Raw genomic sequence first — 14,815 nt, 5'->3', positions numbered from 1 at the left:
ACCTGGAGGCCCACTGGAGGGCTTTATTAAAACAAAATTAACTTTGAAGGGAAGGAAATCGAGCACACCCACTGGAGGGCGAAAAAGTAGCACTATTGCACTACATGTTCCAGCATGCCAAGCGGAATTACACTCACCTGAGAGGCCTCACGGAAGGGGCTTGATAAATTTGAACATGCAGCTAATGTGGTGTTTTAGAGGCTGGTGCTGCGACTTCTCTTCACTGCCTGTGAACAAGAGCCGTGTGGCTCGAAACGCGTCAGGCGCTATGAAGAATCCAGACGTAACTGCCAGTTTCACGCGTGCATAATTAAAAGCTCTTGCTTGGAGAAATCTGCTACAGAGTGCGACCTCGTTTTTTTGGACATTGTTGAAAACATATATATATATATATATATATGATCAAGTGATCATGTGATCAAGGCAGGGAGCTGTCGAAACGCGTCATGGCGACTTACTACTGAAATAAAATAACAAAACCAGCACTTATTTTGGGTCCACTCTCGTTTGTTGGTGTTGAGAGACTTGATGAGACGGGACTGTTTCATATATATATATATATATTTATATATATATATATATATATATATACACATGATAAAAAGTTCTCCTCGCTTCTCCTCCAAATGTCGAAGGTACGTCGTCGATAAGAATCACAGCACCACAAAGTACAATCCAGTGATATTTATTAATAAATGGAACAGGGCATACGCAAGAGACGGTCTACGCGTTTCGGCACTCGGCCTTCGACTGGACCATAGAGTCTCGAGGCCCAGAGTGTCAATTTAAGGTGTTGATACAAATTAACAAGTAGAAAGTGAAAACATACTGGGCATTGTCGACAAAACGTTTTTTTTAAAGTAAACAATGATTTCACTTTTGATTGCTACAATTCATCCACAATTACAAATGGTTGATTGGGAAAATAAATATTAGCATTTTGCTCACGGTTTTTAAGATAACTAAAAATCAAGGTGAAGTACCGATTTAAAGGAGGGGGAGGGGGGAACATGATTGCGAAAAGAAGTGATTCCAATTGATATTGACTTCAACTCTGGCAATAAGTAATATATATATATACATAATATTTACAGCAAATTCCTTATAGTATCTACATATGATGTCATTTTCAATGTTGATTCTTGTAACAAGAAATATATGTATATTATAAATCATGTATTCGTAAAGTACTAGGTGGTCAAAGTTGGCACGAAAAGATGTTAATGATAGAAATCACATCAGATAATACGTTCCCACCTTCCTGAATAAACCACTTGCAAAAAGTTTTTGATCAGTCTGATCTGTTACAGAGGAAATGAAGGGAATACAGCAGTGTGCAGTTTTATGATATGTGTAACAAAAATCAAGGATCAACTAGTAAATTAATAGAAACCAGATTGATTCTGTCCTTTTTAAAGGGGATGTCCATGTTCTTCTTTTCCTAATTTATAAGTGTACATGTAGTGCAGCATCCAAATTATGACCCCATGGTTTTTCGGTGCCAATTGACAATATTGTTCTTGACTCTGCTCTTCTTAGCTCAAGGATTCTGTTACCACCCCTCTCTTTCTGTTTGATGATTTTGATGCCAAAATATTTTAAAAGATTACTGTCACCAGTGTGGAATTCAGAAAAATGTTTGGCCATGGGGTAGGAAAAATCTCAATTTTTGATGGCACGGAGGTGTTGAAGGATGCGGAGTTTGAGTTTATTGATCGTGCTCCCTACATATAGTTTCTTGCATGGACATTCTAGAATGTAAATTGCGAATTTAGATTCACAGGTGATGTGGTCCTTGATTAATTCTTCACGACCGTTTTGTAATTGATATGAAGTTGTGTTCTTACCATGTTCACATGCTTTGCACTTTGAGCACTTCCAAAAACCCGGGGTGTTCAGCCAGGATGTTGTAGTTGTTGGTTTGATCTCATAGTGACTGTGTGTCAGTAGATCACCCAGAGACGCAGTTTTCCTGTAGGTGATCTGTGGTCTCAAAGATAAGATGTTTTTGACAGTTTCATCCAGTAACAATATTTCCCAGTGTTTTCTTACAATTTTGCGTAGGTCATCACTTTGATTGTTGAAATCAATGATTAACCTGGAGGTTGTTTCAGCATCTTTCACCAGCTTAGTTTGAAGAAGATCAGATCGGTTTTTTGTGCTGACTCTGTCTTTAGCTGTGTTGATGACTTCCATAGGGTATCCTCGTTGTAGGAAACGTTGACTCATTTCTTGAAGTTGAAAGTTTAGGTCAGAGAGCTCTGAACAATTTCTTTTTGCTCTCAACATTTCCCCATAGGGTATACTCCATTTGAGTTTTTTTGGATGTCCACTGTTGGCATGAAGAATGCTGTTGCTGGCAGTCGGTTTCCTATGCATTTTTGTGCAAATTTTGCCGTTTGAGATATAAACTTCGACATCCAAAAATACAATGTTAGTAATGCTTATGGTAGAGGTGAAGGTCAGCTTGTATTTGTTGATGTTGAGAGAGTCAAGGAAATTACTGAGGTCCTCAATGTCGCCTTCCCATATGATGAAAAGGTCATCGATATATCTGGACCAAGATCTTATATTCCTCGCTTTCTCTTCTTTTAAAACCCCCGTCTCCCATACAGCCATCAAGAGATTGGCATATGTTGGAGCAAATGAAGTCCCCATCGCGGTCCCTTGTCTTTGCAAAAATAGATCTCCTCTAAAAAGGAAAATATTGTGTGTCAAGCAGAATGTGAGCATGTGTATTAACATATTTGAATGTTCTAAGTAACAAATTGGTCGGGTATCAAGAAACTGTTTCACTGCTGCTATTCCGTCTGAATGATGAATGGATGTGTATAGGGATGATACATCGATGGAAGCCATGATGTAATTTTCTTTCCATTCCAGTTTTTCAATTTTTTGTAAAAAATCCATTGTGTCCCTCAAATAGGATGGTAAGGCTGTGACATAGTTCATTAGGAAGATGTCAATGAAACGAGATGTAGATTCCAACAGAGAGCCGATGGAACTGACAATGGGCCTGCCTGGTGGATTGATGATGGATTTATGGATCTTTGGGAGGAAGTAGATGGTTGCCGTTATGGGATGATTTGTTTTTAGGTATGAATATTCTTCTGAATCAATGAGGTCTCTTTCTTTCCAGGTCAAAAGATTTCCATGATATTCCTCAGTCCAGTCCTTAATCGGATTTGCCGTGAGCTTCTCATAATGTTCCTCAACATTCAATTGTCTGTAGGCTTCTTTAACATAGTCTTCACACGATTGGATGACTATGTTACCGCCTTTATCCGAGGCTTTGATGATTATACTTGAATCTTCCCGTAATTCTTGTAATGCCGTATGTTCAGTGGGTGTAAGATTCCATGTCTTTTTCCTTTTGATTTTTTTCTTTGAATGTGACATCGGATGATTGGTTGACATGTTGTTAATTTCCTCTACCATAATTTCTTGGAAAAGATCTATTTTATTTCCTGGAGGAAGTTGTGGGCAGAAAGTTGATCGTGTTTTGAGGCCACTGTTGCCACCTCTGTTGGTTTCATGACCCGTTAGTTGGCAGTATTGTAGGTCAGATACTTGGGAGGATTCACTCATTACTGCTTGTGAGCTTGACTCAGTTTGTAGTGAGGTTGCTGTTCTGAGGGCTGGAATATCCTTTATGCTCAACGGTGGAATACTTTGGCTTGTGAGTATAGGTGATGGTTGAGACTTCCTTTCTTCGAAGTATTTTTTGAGTTTAATTTTACGGCAAAATTTGTAAAGATCAATACGTATATTTGCCAGATCCATGTCTTTGTTGGGACAAAAAGATAAACCTTTGTTTAGCAGCGAGGATTGTGCTGTGCTTAGAGTTTTGTTGGAGATGTTAACAATCAAATTGGTTTTCTGTAAAGCTTTCTTCAATTTTGCTTTGTTCTTCCTCTTCCTTTCTTGGGTCTTGCCACCTCTTCTAGTTCTTCGTTTTGGGGCTGTGATCGTCCTCTTCCCCGTGTTCATCCTCGACCTCGTCCTCTTTGTCGCGTTATCATCTGCATGAGGCGCATTTACCCGGAAAAATCCAAATTTGAAGTGGTTTGATCCTCATCTGCTGAGCTCAATTCGGAGCTTTCCGCTGTTCCTGGTGTTTCATAACCACTGTGTTTGTCCATCACGACACGATTTCTGTATGTGTCGTACTTTCTGGCAAATGTGTATATCCGCCCATTGAGATAATCCAACCTATCCCTGTTGAATTTACTTGCTTTACGTTTTTCAATGTCATCTTCATGTTTGTTGATTTTCTTTTCCATGGATTCAATGAGTTTTCCTGTTTCTTCTTCTGAAGAGTATTGGTTTAATTCCTCCTCTAAATCCTTAATGAGTGTAGTGATGCTGGTTAATTTTCTTTCTGCATGTGATATTAGAGTAGTCATTAGTCTGAAGGAACATTCATTGGTGTCAATCTGCCATTGTTTGATAAGATCAGCATCTAAATCATTGAGAGTCGGCATGATAAGGATTCTCAAGCCTCTGGGGATCCTTTTAAATTCGATGTATTTCTCCAATGTTGTCTTTTCCCACCATTTGTTCACTTCTTGAATACGTGCTTGTTGTAATTCTCTAATGATGCAGGTAACAGTTCTTTTCTTTCTTTCCCCACTACTTTCATTAATGCTGGCCTTATTCGAGGGACTAACATCATCATTCAACAAATCGCTTGCTCTCTGTGTTCGATTTTTATTCCTTTCAGCCATGGTGAATTGTGGGTATTGTAGTCTTGGTTCACGATGTCGACGTTAACATAAACTGAATGCGTATATGCCACGGCAGTTCCAACTTAATTAGTTCGTTCGGAGAGTGTCTTTGTTACTTGACCAACAGATAGTGGTAGCCAATTCTGAAAAAATGATCGTAGTTTGGAAATTACGTGGTAATGTTGCAAAAGGGACAGCGTGAGAACGGGTCAGGATGTAATCAGTTGCATGTCACTTTGAATCAGACCCGTAACGCCAGAGTAATAACAAAAAGCGGGGTTTTCGAGAGTTGGGTACGTGGTCACAGAGACCCGGACACCGCTTCCGCGGAACCACGAGGCACTGAGAAAACCGTTTCCCCGCGTCTCTACTCACCCGTAGCTTTCGAGTTGCTCTCCCGCATTCACGTAATTCTGAAGCGGAGTCCCGGGCATCCACCAACCCACGATCAGAGCTCTCGGCGATTCTTCTCCTTCCGGTTCAATGTGGCTGAAACAACACGCCGAGAAAGCTTCACTTTTCAGGTGCACGTGAGGTGCAGAACAGCTGCTGCACAACAAACGATAAAAAGTTCTCCTCGCTTCTCCTCCAAATGTCGAAGGTACGTCGTCGATAAGAATCACAGCACCACAAAGTACAATCCAGTGATATTTATTAATAAATGGAACAGGGCATACGCAAGAGACGGTCTACGCGTTTCGGCACTCGGCCTTCGACTGGACCATAGAGTCTCGAGGCCCAGAGTGTCAATTTAAGGTGTTGATACAAATTAACAAGTAGAAAGTGAAAACATACTGGGCATTGTCGACAAAACGTTTTTTTTAAAGTAAACAATGATTTCAATTTTGATTGCTACAATTCATCCACAATTACAAATGGTTGATTGGGAAAATAAATATTAGCATTTTGCTCACGGTTTTTAAGATAACTAAAAATCATATATAACATATATATATAACACCACAGGTTGCCCTCCAAGGAATCGCCACACACGAAAAGGTATATACACAAATCGCCACCGGCAGCACAATTGTCAGCATGCTGCCAGACCTTTCAATTGCCATATGCGTTTCAAGCATTCACTGCCCTTGTTCACTGGCAAAATGACGGTACAAACAGTTTAAATGGGGACAGCTGATTTATTGTGTAACAAGTCCCGCCCATGTGGGCGTTTACTCACTGGCATTCTGGTTATGGTAGTCCCTTGATAATGCCCATAGACTCCACTGTCCATACAAACAAGTGCTTTGTTGCCTTCGTCATTTTTCAATAATATTTCCTCCTTGTTAGGTGAAAAGTTCCGGCCACAAATCTGACCACCGTGCTAATATATACCAATGGCTGAGGCCCCCTCCGTTCCCAACAGTGTTCGTGAATCATCCGCTCGCAGGCAGCGGGGCAATTCCGCGACCGGACCAGTCGCTTTTAAATAACATCACAGGTTGCCCTCCAAGGAATCGCCACACACGAAGAGGTATATACACAAAACGCCACCGGCGCAATTGTGAGGCAGCTGAGCCACTTGGTTTTACATGGAACGTGAGTCTTAGCAGATGGACTACATCTACCAGAATGCCATGCCTGCTTACGCCCACTGGGGCGGGACTTTGAACGAAATAAAGGTGTTCCTAATTTACTTTGCTGCCTCACTTTGTTTTGCATGCCAGTGATCAAGGGCTACGGCTTGAAACACGTATGGTTTTATGCAAATGGGAAGTTGCCAGAGCTCACAGTGGTTGCTGCTGCTGGAGGTGGAGAGCGGTAACCCTTCCAGGTGCGATGTTTCCTTGGGGACACCCTAGTTTTTTATTGATATATATATATATATATATATATTATCTACTGGCGGTCGCCAGTAGATAGTTATAGTTAGGACCGTGTTTCCATAGGAAATACGCAACATTCTATTTGGAATAACTTTGGCGTCGGATGACGAATTCTCGCGAATTTTTCAAAACTAATGGGGCGCTACGCTCCGCTCCTACCCTGAAAGTTTCGGGGTGATTCGTCAAGCGGGGGCTAAGAAAAAAGGGGGGTCCCAAAACGCGTTTTCCCCCATGCATTTTTCCATAGGACCTTTAGTCCGAGCTACAGCCCGAACGGCTGAACAGAATTATGTGAAATTTGGCAGAGAGGTAGCCCTCAGGTCAGGGATGTGCCTTTTGTAGGTCTGGTGTAAATGTGTTCAGTATTTGCTGAGAAAATAGCATTTAAATCAATATATATATGGGCGCGCTCCGTGCGCTTACCGTGCGCTTACGGTAAGCTTACCGTACGCGCACGGTGCCGTGCGCGAGCGCGATTCTGATTGGTTGTTAGATCAAAGTAAACATTCGAATCGGTCGAAATCAGGAAGTGTCGGCCGCCATTTTGTCTCTCGCAGTCTGAGGGGGTGAAAAACAAAGGTGGATAACGTGAAAAGGGGGCAGGCTGGACAGTTCCTGACCCCCTAGCCTTTGTCAGGGGGTCTCAGAAGGACCCCCAAGGGCAAAAAATGAATTGAAATTTTTTTTTAAAAAAAATCGCCGAATGCGCGCAGCGTACGCGTACGGCGTAAACGGAGAAATTCCGCGAAATTCGCGAAATTACGCGTACCGTGCACGCACGGTAAAAAAAAAATTTCCAAAAGGAAAGCTTAAAAAAAAAATAAAAAAATTGTGAGGTAAGGTTGGGTTCATAGAGGGATGGAGGAAAGAAAGAATGGGAATATTATGAGCGTCTACAAACGTGCTGGTCTATCTTATTGTTAATAAGGGGAACACTGGTCTCCCCAAAAACAATAAGACCAGAACATGTTATACACCTCATTACAACCCTCCCAAATCGAGGGTTAACGTCCAGAGGAGCAGAAGAAGGTGATGCTCCCACCTCAGAGGAAGGGCTCAGCTGAGCTGCTGATGATGTACTAGGCTGAGCTTCTGAGGCTGGGCTCTGGTGACTTACTGAAGAGTTTTCTCCAGTATGTCGCGCAAAGGTCCTGGGATGTTTATCCCTAAGGTGTCTCATCATAGAGTGATTTCCAAAGGAATACTTTTTCCTTGGATTTCCTCTAGACAAAACACGGTCACAAAGTGTGCAAGTGACCAATGGAGCATTGACCTTTTTCTCCCCCTCTGGAAAGTAAAATACTCCCATACAAAAGAATTCTTCTGTTTCCTCCTCTGGATGATGGTGGTGCTGCTAGCCTCACTCTCAGAAGAGGTCTGCTGTTCTGCCATTGTATCTCAATGTCAATTCAGCTCCTTCTCCTAAGGGATCTCAAGCAGTAATGAGGGGAATGGGTGTGGTGTGGGAAGTTTCTGGAACTGAAAGTAATTTCAACCAATGAAAAGTGTTCTTTGTGGATCACATGACCTACCGTGCGCGCTCCGTAAGCTTACGGTACGCGCTCGTAAACAAGTACGCATGCGCAAACGTGACGCTTACGGAGCGCTTACGGAGCGTGTACGCAAGATGCGCATGCGCATTACACGCCCCTGCGTAACCGCGACGTTGCTTCCGCGTGTACACGTACGTCACGTACGTATCACGTAAGCGTGCTGTACTTATGACGTGCGGAGCGCGTAGCGTCAGCTTACCGTACGCGTATCCTATTACGTACGCGCACCGTACTTATGACGTACGGAGCGCGTAGCGTCAGCTTACCGTACGCGCACGGAAAAAAATGCATTAAAAAAAAAAAACCTTTCCATAATGCAGGATATAGTACATATATTATTTTATACATAGGTTTACAAAAAATCTAAAAAAAAATTGGCATTTAAAAAACCGTACAAATTCACTGAAAAAAACCATAGGTTTCACACACGTTATAGTTAGGAATTAGCATTTAAAAAACCTTGCAAATTCACTGAAAAAACCATAGGTTTCACACATGTTATAGTTAGCTGTACATTTCACTCGTAAAAAACCAATGAAATTCCACGTTATAGTTAGATCAGGTAACTATAACTTGCGCGACCGCAATCCACAATGTGTAATTTCAGATGTCATCATTGATGTGATGAGTGATGTCACTGACCATGTCATGAGTGATGTAATATGTGACGTCATCAGCAGTTTATTGTGGGCGCGCAAGTTATAGTTACCTGATCTAACTATAACGTGGAATTTCATTGGTTTTTTACGAGTGAAATGTACAGCTAACTATAACATGTGTGAAACCTATGGTTTTTTCAGTGAATATATATATATATATATATATATATATATATATATATAACTGTGTGACCAAGAGCGAAACAGTTCTGAACTGGGTAGCAAGAGTGCAGCATAATGGATCTGATGAGTCTAACTTTAAAAGAAAAGTGCTTTACAGAGCTAATTTTCACCCATCGATCATCGTGCTCCCAGCCCTCCCGGACACAGTAATGTTTCATCTGAACATACACCCATCCTTTATGCTCTCTCATTTATTCACTAACTCTCTCCATCTGTTTGTCCCACCCACTTTAGGTTGGACACCCTTTCCTTATCTCTGCTTTTCATCAATAATTCTATTCTTGTATTTATCCCCCTTTTGCAAGCCTGGTACTCCCTCGGATGTTCCAGGACTGTGTCAATGACACCTCCTACATTGAGGGGGGTAGGATGTAGGTGTAGGGCAACCTCGTGCCACACTGATCCACACTGAGGATAACCATGGGGATAGAACAGGACTAAAGGTGACACAAAAAGACAAAATGAGAAGATACGGGGTGTGGCTTAGCAAGATGGCCGAGAGGTCGCAATCCCTCTCGGCTCCCGGTTCGCGCTCACGCCAGGAGCTGGAATCGGCGGTCCCCCGGGGCTCCGGGGACTGAATTGGGCAGCATTTGGTGGCGGACGATGTAGTGCGCTGCTGGAAGAACTTACCTGCCTTGGCAAGCGCGGGATCGTTCCTGACCCGCCAACGGCTGGAGCTCGGGCTGTGTGGTGAAATGGCGGCTGCCTGGCGGCTTTGAGCTCCGGTCCCTACTGCTGCTCGCGGAGGCCGCCGCTTCTAGCCTTCGGCCTCTCCTCACCTGCCTCCGCATTGAAGGTGAGCTCTGCCTTGGCGCGATGTTCGCAGCGCTCTCGCTGCTTCTTCCGATGGAGTGCACCCGGCAGCCCGGTTCTGCAGCCTGTGTGCCTGATTCCAAGATGGCGGCGCCCTCTGGACATAGGCGCCAATGAACCCCCACATGCCTTGCTAACCCTCGATCTGAGGCAGCTCAACATCGTATGAGGACCCCCGTGATCTGGCAGCGCCCCGCCTGAGGCAAATACCCCTGCGGCCCATCCACCTTTCTCTTCCTGTCGGTCCACATCTTTACTCACGGATTAGCCCCAGATAGCGTCCTGCCTTTCCTTCTGCGAGATCTGTCTAAACACCTGTTCTCCCGTGGTGGGGCCTATCAATAGTGAGGTAGATGGCTGTCCTCCTCTGAAGGGAGTCTGCGGTCTTCTAGCGGGGCTGCTAGATTCCCGCTTCACCGACGCCATTTTCTCCTGCGACACTCTGCCTTGCCTGCTCCTCCTCACCGGCCCCTCTGGGACCCCCACCTCCTCCCCGTCGTTTTGGGCCTCCCAGTTGCCACCTCGTGTGCTGCAGCCGCTCCGAGGGGGGGACGACCAGACCAACCACCAAGGTCTCTGACTTCTTCACGGCCTCGGACAGGCGACCAGCTCTGCGCGCGGATGACGAAACGGCTGCTATGGCGCTCACGAAGGCAGACCTTCTGGCCCTGTTTAAAGATTTCAAATCAGAGTTGCGTTAAGAGCTTGGCCAGGACATTAAATCATCCATGGAGCAGCTAAGGGCAGATCTGAACGAAAAGCTGACTTCCCTCCAACAGGATGTGGACTCAGTGGGCTCCCGGGTGGTGGATTTGAAAGCACACTCTCAAGACCAAGATAAACTTACGTCCGAGCTCCGGGATGAGGTCAGATCCCTTCGTGACCAAGTGCTCCAGTCGCAACTCAAGTCGGAGGACCTTGAAAATAGGGCTCGAAGGGAGAACGTACGGATTAAGGACCTGGAGGAGAGGGCGGAGGGGCCCGACTTGGGGGCCTTCTTGGAGGGGCTCTTCGCAGAAATTTTGAGTCCCCAATCCCTCAAAATAAAACTCGACCGCGTTCACAGAGTGGGGGCGTTGCAACACGGCGAAAAGAGGAGACCACGAGAATTTCAACCCTTAGATGTACAACACGATAAAGAGGGACGTTGGATTATGGTAAAGGGTCGTCTGAGGGGTAAACTTTGTACGTTCGTGGCGGTGTATGCCCCCAACACTGGCCAGACGCTCTTCCTTCGCACTCTGCTGGGGAAGCTAGTGGACTTTTTTGAAGGGCCGCTAGTTCTTATGGGCGACTTTAATTTAACGTGGCAAAAAGACCTGGACAGTACCCACTCCCAACGCTCAGAAATGGGCTCATTCTCCACGGATACTCCACACCAAATTCACGACTTGGGACTCTTAGATTCTTGCCGTACTCTATATCCTGACTCTCGCGATTACACATTCTATTCACATGTACATCGCACGTACTCACGCCTTGATTACATCTTTATTAGCCAATCCCTCCTAGGCGACCTGCAAGAAGCTAAAATAGTCCCTCTTTCCGTTTCGGATCACAGCCTCATTGCAATTTCTCTGGCCTGGCGCGTACACACTTCTGCCTCTCCCAGGTGGTATTTTCCGAACGCGCTCACTCGGGATAAAGACTCCTGCACTAAACTACGGTAGGCTATCACCGAGTTTTTTAACATTAACCAACCAGATGATACATCGGAATTTATCACCTGGGACGCCTTTAAGGCGGTATTCCGGGGGACATGTAGATCCCTTAACTCCGCATTAAACTCACAACGCACCAAGGAACGGGAAATATTAGAGGCGGAACTGACCTTCGCCGAACAAGCTCATAAACAGAATCCCTCTAGGCAAACCCTTCGTAGTCTAACAACGCTTCGGGGTAAACTCCGAGCCATTTATAACAACAGGGCAGAATTTACACTATTGAAATTACGTCACTTGTCTTACTCTCAGGGCAACAAGATTGGAAAACACCTTGCTAGGCAGCTTAAGGACAAACGAATACGGGAGTACATTGGCGGCATCCGGGGCCCACGCGGAGACCTTACCCATAGCGACGAGGAAAAAGCGGCACTCTTCGGTTCCTTTTACGAAGCCCTCTACACCGGGGACCGCTTAGATCCAGCTGCACAACGAGATTACCTCCATACCCTGCAGCTCCCACAAGTATTCCCGGAATGGAATGAGTTACTTTCCGCCCCTATCACCACTGAGGATGTTATCTCTGCTAATACGGCCCTTAAACTAAATAAAGCACCAGGGCCGGATGGGTATACCGCTTTATTTTACAAAACTTTTGCCCCCGATCTTTCCCCACATCTTACACGGCTCTTTAATAAAATGGCGGCGGAAGGCTTGACCACCGGCTCCCTATCAGAAGCAGTGATCACTGTTATACCTAAGCCAGGAAAGGACCCTGAGGCTTGCACCTCCTACCGACCTATCGCGCTACTCAATCTCGATGCGAAACTATATTTCTCCATCTTAGCTAGGCGGCTGAATGATCTTATGCCCGATCTCATACATCCAGATCAATCGGAATTTATTAAGGGTCGCCAAACACACAACAACACTCGTCGCATTGTCCACTTGATTGAGAAGGCCAAAAGGCGCCAGATCCCCCGCAGTCCTAGTCGGGTTGGACGCGGAAAAAGCTTTCGATAGGGTCGACTGGGAGTGCCTGTTCCTTACCCTCACGGCTTTCGGTTTTGCCCCCAAATTCCTCACTATGATTCGGGCTAATTACTTCCAACCCCATTCTAAGGTAATGGTTAAGGGTGCGCTATCACCCTCCTTCTTCCATTCCAGAGATACTAGACAGGGGTGTCCTCTTTCCCCCCTACTTTTCGCCTTAAGTATTGAACCTCTAGCAGCGGCAATTAGAGCAAACCCCTTCACGGGGCACCAACACAAAATCTCCCTTTTCGCAGACGACGTCCTGTTATCGCTCACAGACCCAGCCGTGTCTCTTCCACCCCTCCAATCGGAATTAGTCCGATTCAAAACAGTAGCAGGCTTTAAAGTGAATCTGGATAAGTCGTGTATTCTCAACCTCACTCTCCCGACGGCGGAAGTCCGTAGGCTCCAAATTCTTACGACCCTCCAGTGGACCACGTCTTCTATACAATACCTGGGTGCCCAGCTCACTCCAAAAGTGGACGGACTCTATTCTGCTAATTTCCCACCTACGCTCGCGCGTATTCAAGTAGAGCTCAATAAATGGAAACCCATCTTTCTGTCCTGGCTGGGCCGAATTCACACCATAAAGATGACGCTTCTCCCCAAGCTCCTTTATCTGTTTCAAGCTCTACCCATTGAACTGGAGAGGGATTTCTTTTGGCGCATTAAAGCCATGGTCCTGAATTTCAGTTGGCAGGGACGTCTGGCATGCTTCTCCTTTTCGATACTTTGCCGCTCCAGAGAGGAGGGGGGGGGGTCGGACTTCCAGATATTCACTTATATTACAAGGCCGCCCAATTAAGAGTCCTGACTGAGTGGTCGAAACCTGTATCAGACAAACACTGGTTACATATGGATCGTAGCGTGACAGGACGGACCATATGGGATCTGATTTGGCGCCCAAAACATGACAGACCTAAGAACACCTATATTAGCACCCCTACACGCACAACGCTTAAGGTGTGGGACTCTGTGTCGGGGGACGAGAGATGGACCTCCTTTCCCTCCCCTTTTACACCGCTGCTTTTTAACCCTGCATTTCCACCAGGCCAACAGGCGGGCCCATTTTATGCGTGGCGGGAGGGAGGATGTCTGGCACTAACGCATCTGTTCCATAACTCTGATCCCCTTACGTTTGCCAGCTGTAAAAGGGACTACAACCTAAAGAACACAGAAAGATTTCACTATAATCAATTACTTCATTGGGCCCTCACACCACAGGTACGGGAGGCAGCTACTCGTCCCCTGACAAAATTTGAATCTTTTCTCACTAAGGCGGCCTCCATGAAGGGTATGATCTCTTTTATATATAAGTTTCGCCTCACCACTACACACTCTCCACAACCACGATATATGTCAATGTGGGAGGGTATCTTGCACAGAGACATCTCGGACGAGGAATGGTCCCATTTATGGTCGGACATCACAAAGTTTAACCACTCCGTCGATCTCAGGGAGGCCCACCTTAAGACTATGATGGATTGGTACCTCCATCCTGCCAAACTCCGACAGATCTTCCCTGACTCCTCTGATAGATGCTGGAGGGGGTGTGGGCTACTGGGGGACTTCCAGCATATCTGGTGGGATTGTCCGCACATACGGCCATTCTGGGTAGAGATCCTTGCGCACATCAAGGATATGCTGGGATACCCTATCCCGACTGGTATGGCGGAGGTTCTTCTGGGACTTCGGGACCCATCCTTAGACCATCAGACCAGGGCTGATAAATCGATCATGTGGCTCTGTTTAGGAGCGGCGAAGATTACATTGGTAGCGGCCTGGAAACGGAGTGAGGCTCCGGCGCTTTCCCTCTGGCACGCTAGGCTCTGGAAGCTCCTCAGCCTTGAACGAATGTCGGATATTTTTAGGGACAACTTTAAAAACTTCGAATTTAAATGGGGTCCCCTAGTCACCTTTCTTTCCCGTGGACTACCCTCCGCTGTTTGTCCTTCCTCTATCAGAGTGCTACACCTCTTTCAGATTTGAAGTGCATCCTGTCAAGCAACCTGGAGACCGCATTATTTGTTATTATGTGCCGCCACCATGTTAAGGGTGGGGGGTGGGGGTTGGGATGGGGTTGGGCTATTTACTTTGTTTCACCTGCTCCATAGTTAGTTTTACTTCTACTATAGTTCTTCTTGTATAAGCCCTCGGCCTGGAAGGAACCCAGAGCGAACTATCATAAAGGCTAATGGGTCTTTTCTTTGGCACTAGGTGCTATATTGTGAGAAACGCAGAGACTTACCCTTGACTCAGTTATGTTCGAAACTGTATCCCTTAATTGTGCACTCCACTGAGATTGGGTCGGGGACTAGCTCTGACGAACTGTATGTCTCTTCACATCAATGAGAC

General features: G+C 45.5%; 1 protein-coding gene across 1 annotated transcript in view; it reads right to left on the bottom strand.

Moving 5' to 3' along the window:
• RAD9B (RAD9 checkpoint clamp component B) overlaps positions 1 to 14,815 on the bottom strand; it is a gene marked incomplete at its 5' end in the record, with an annotated part of 711,521 nt that overhangs the window by 588,285 nt on the left and 108,421 nt on the right. The gene's annotated exons all lie outside the window — the stretch shown is intronic.

This window comes from Triturus cristatus, chromosome 11, assembly GCF_964204655.1.
Source record: "Triturus cristatus chromosome 11, aTriCri1.1, whole genome shotgun sequence".
Taxonomy (NCBI): Eukaryota; Metazoa; Chordata; class Amphibia; order Caudata; family Salamandridae; genus Triturus; species Triturus cristatus.
The sequence above is the reverse complement of the archived record's forward strand: the minus strand, read 5'-3'. Positions and strand labels throughout refer to the sequence as shown.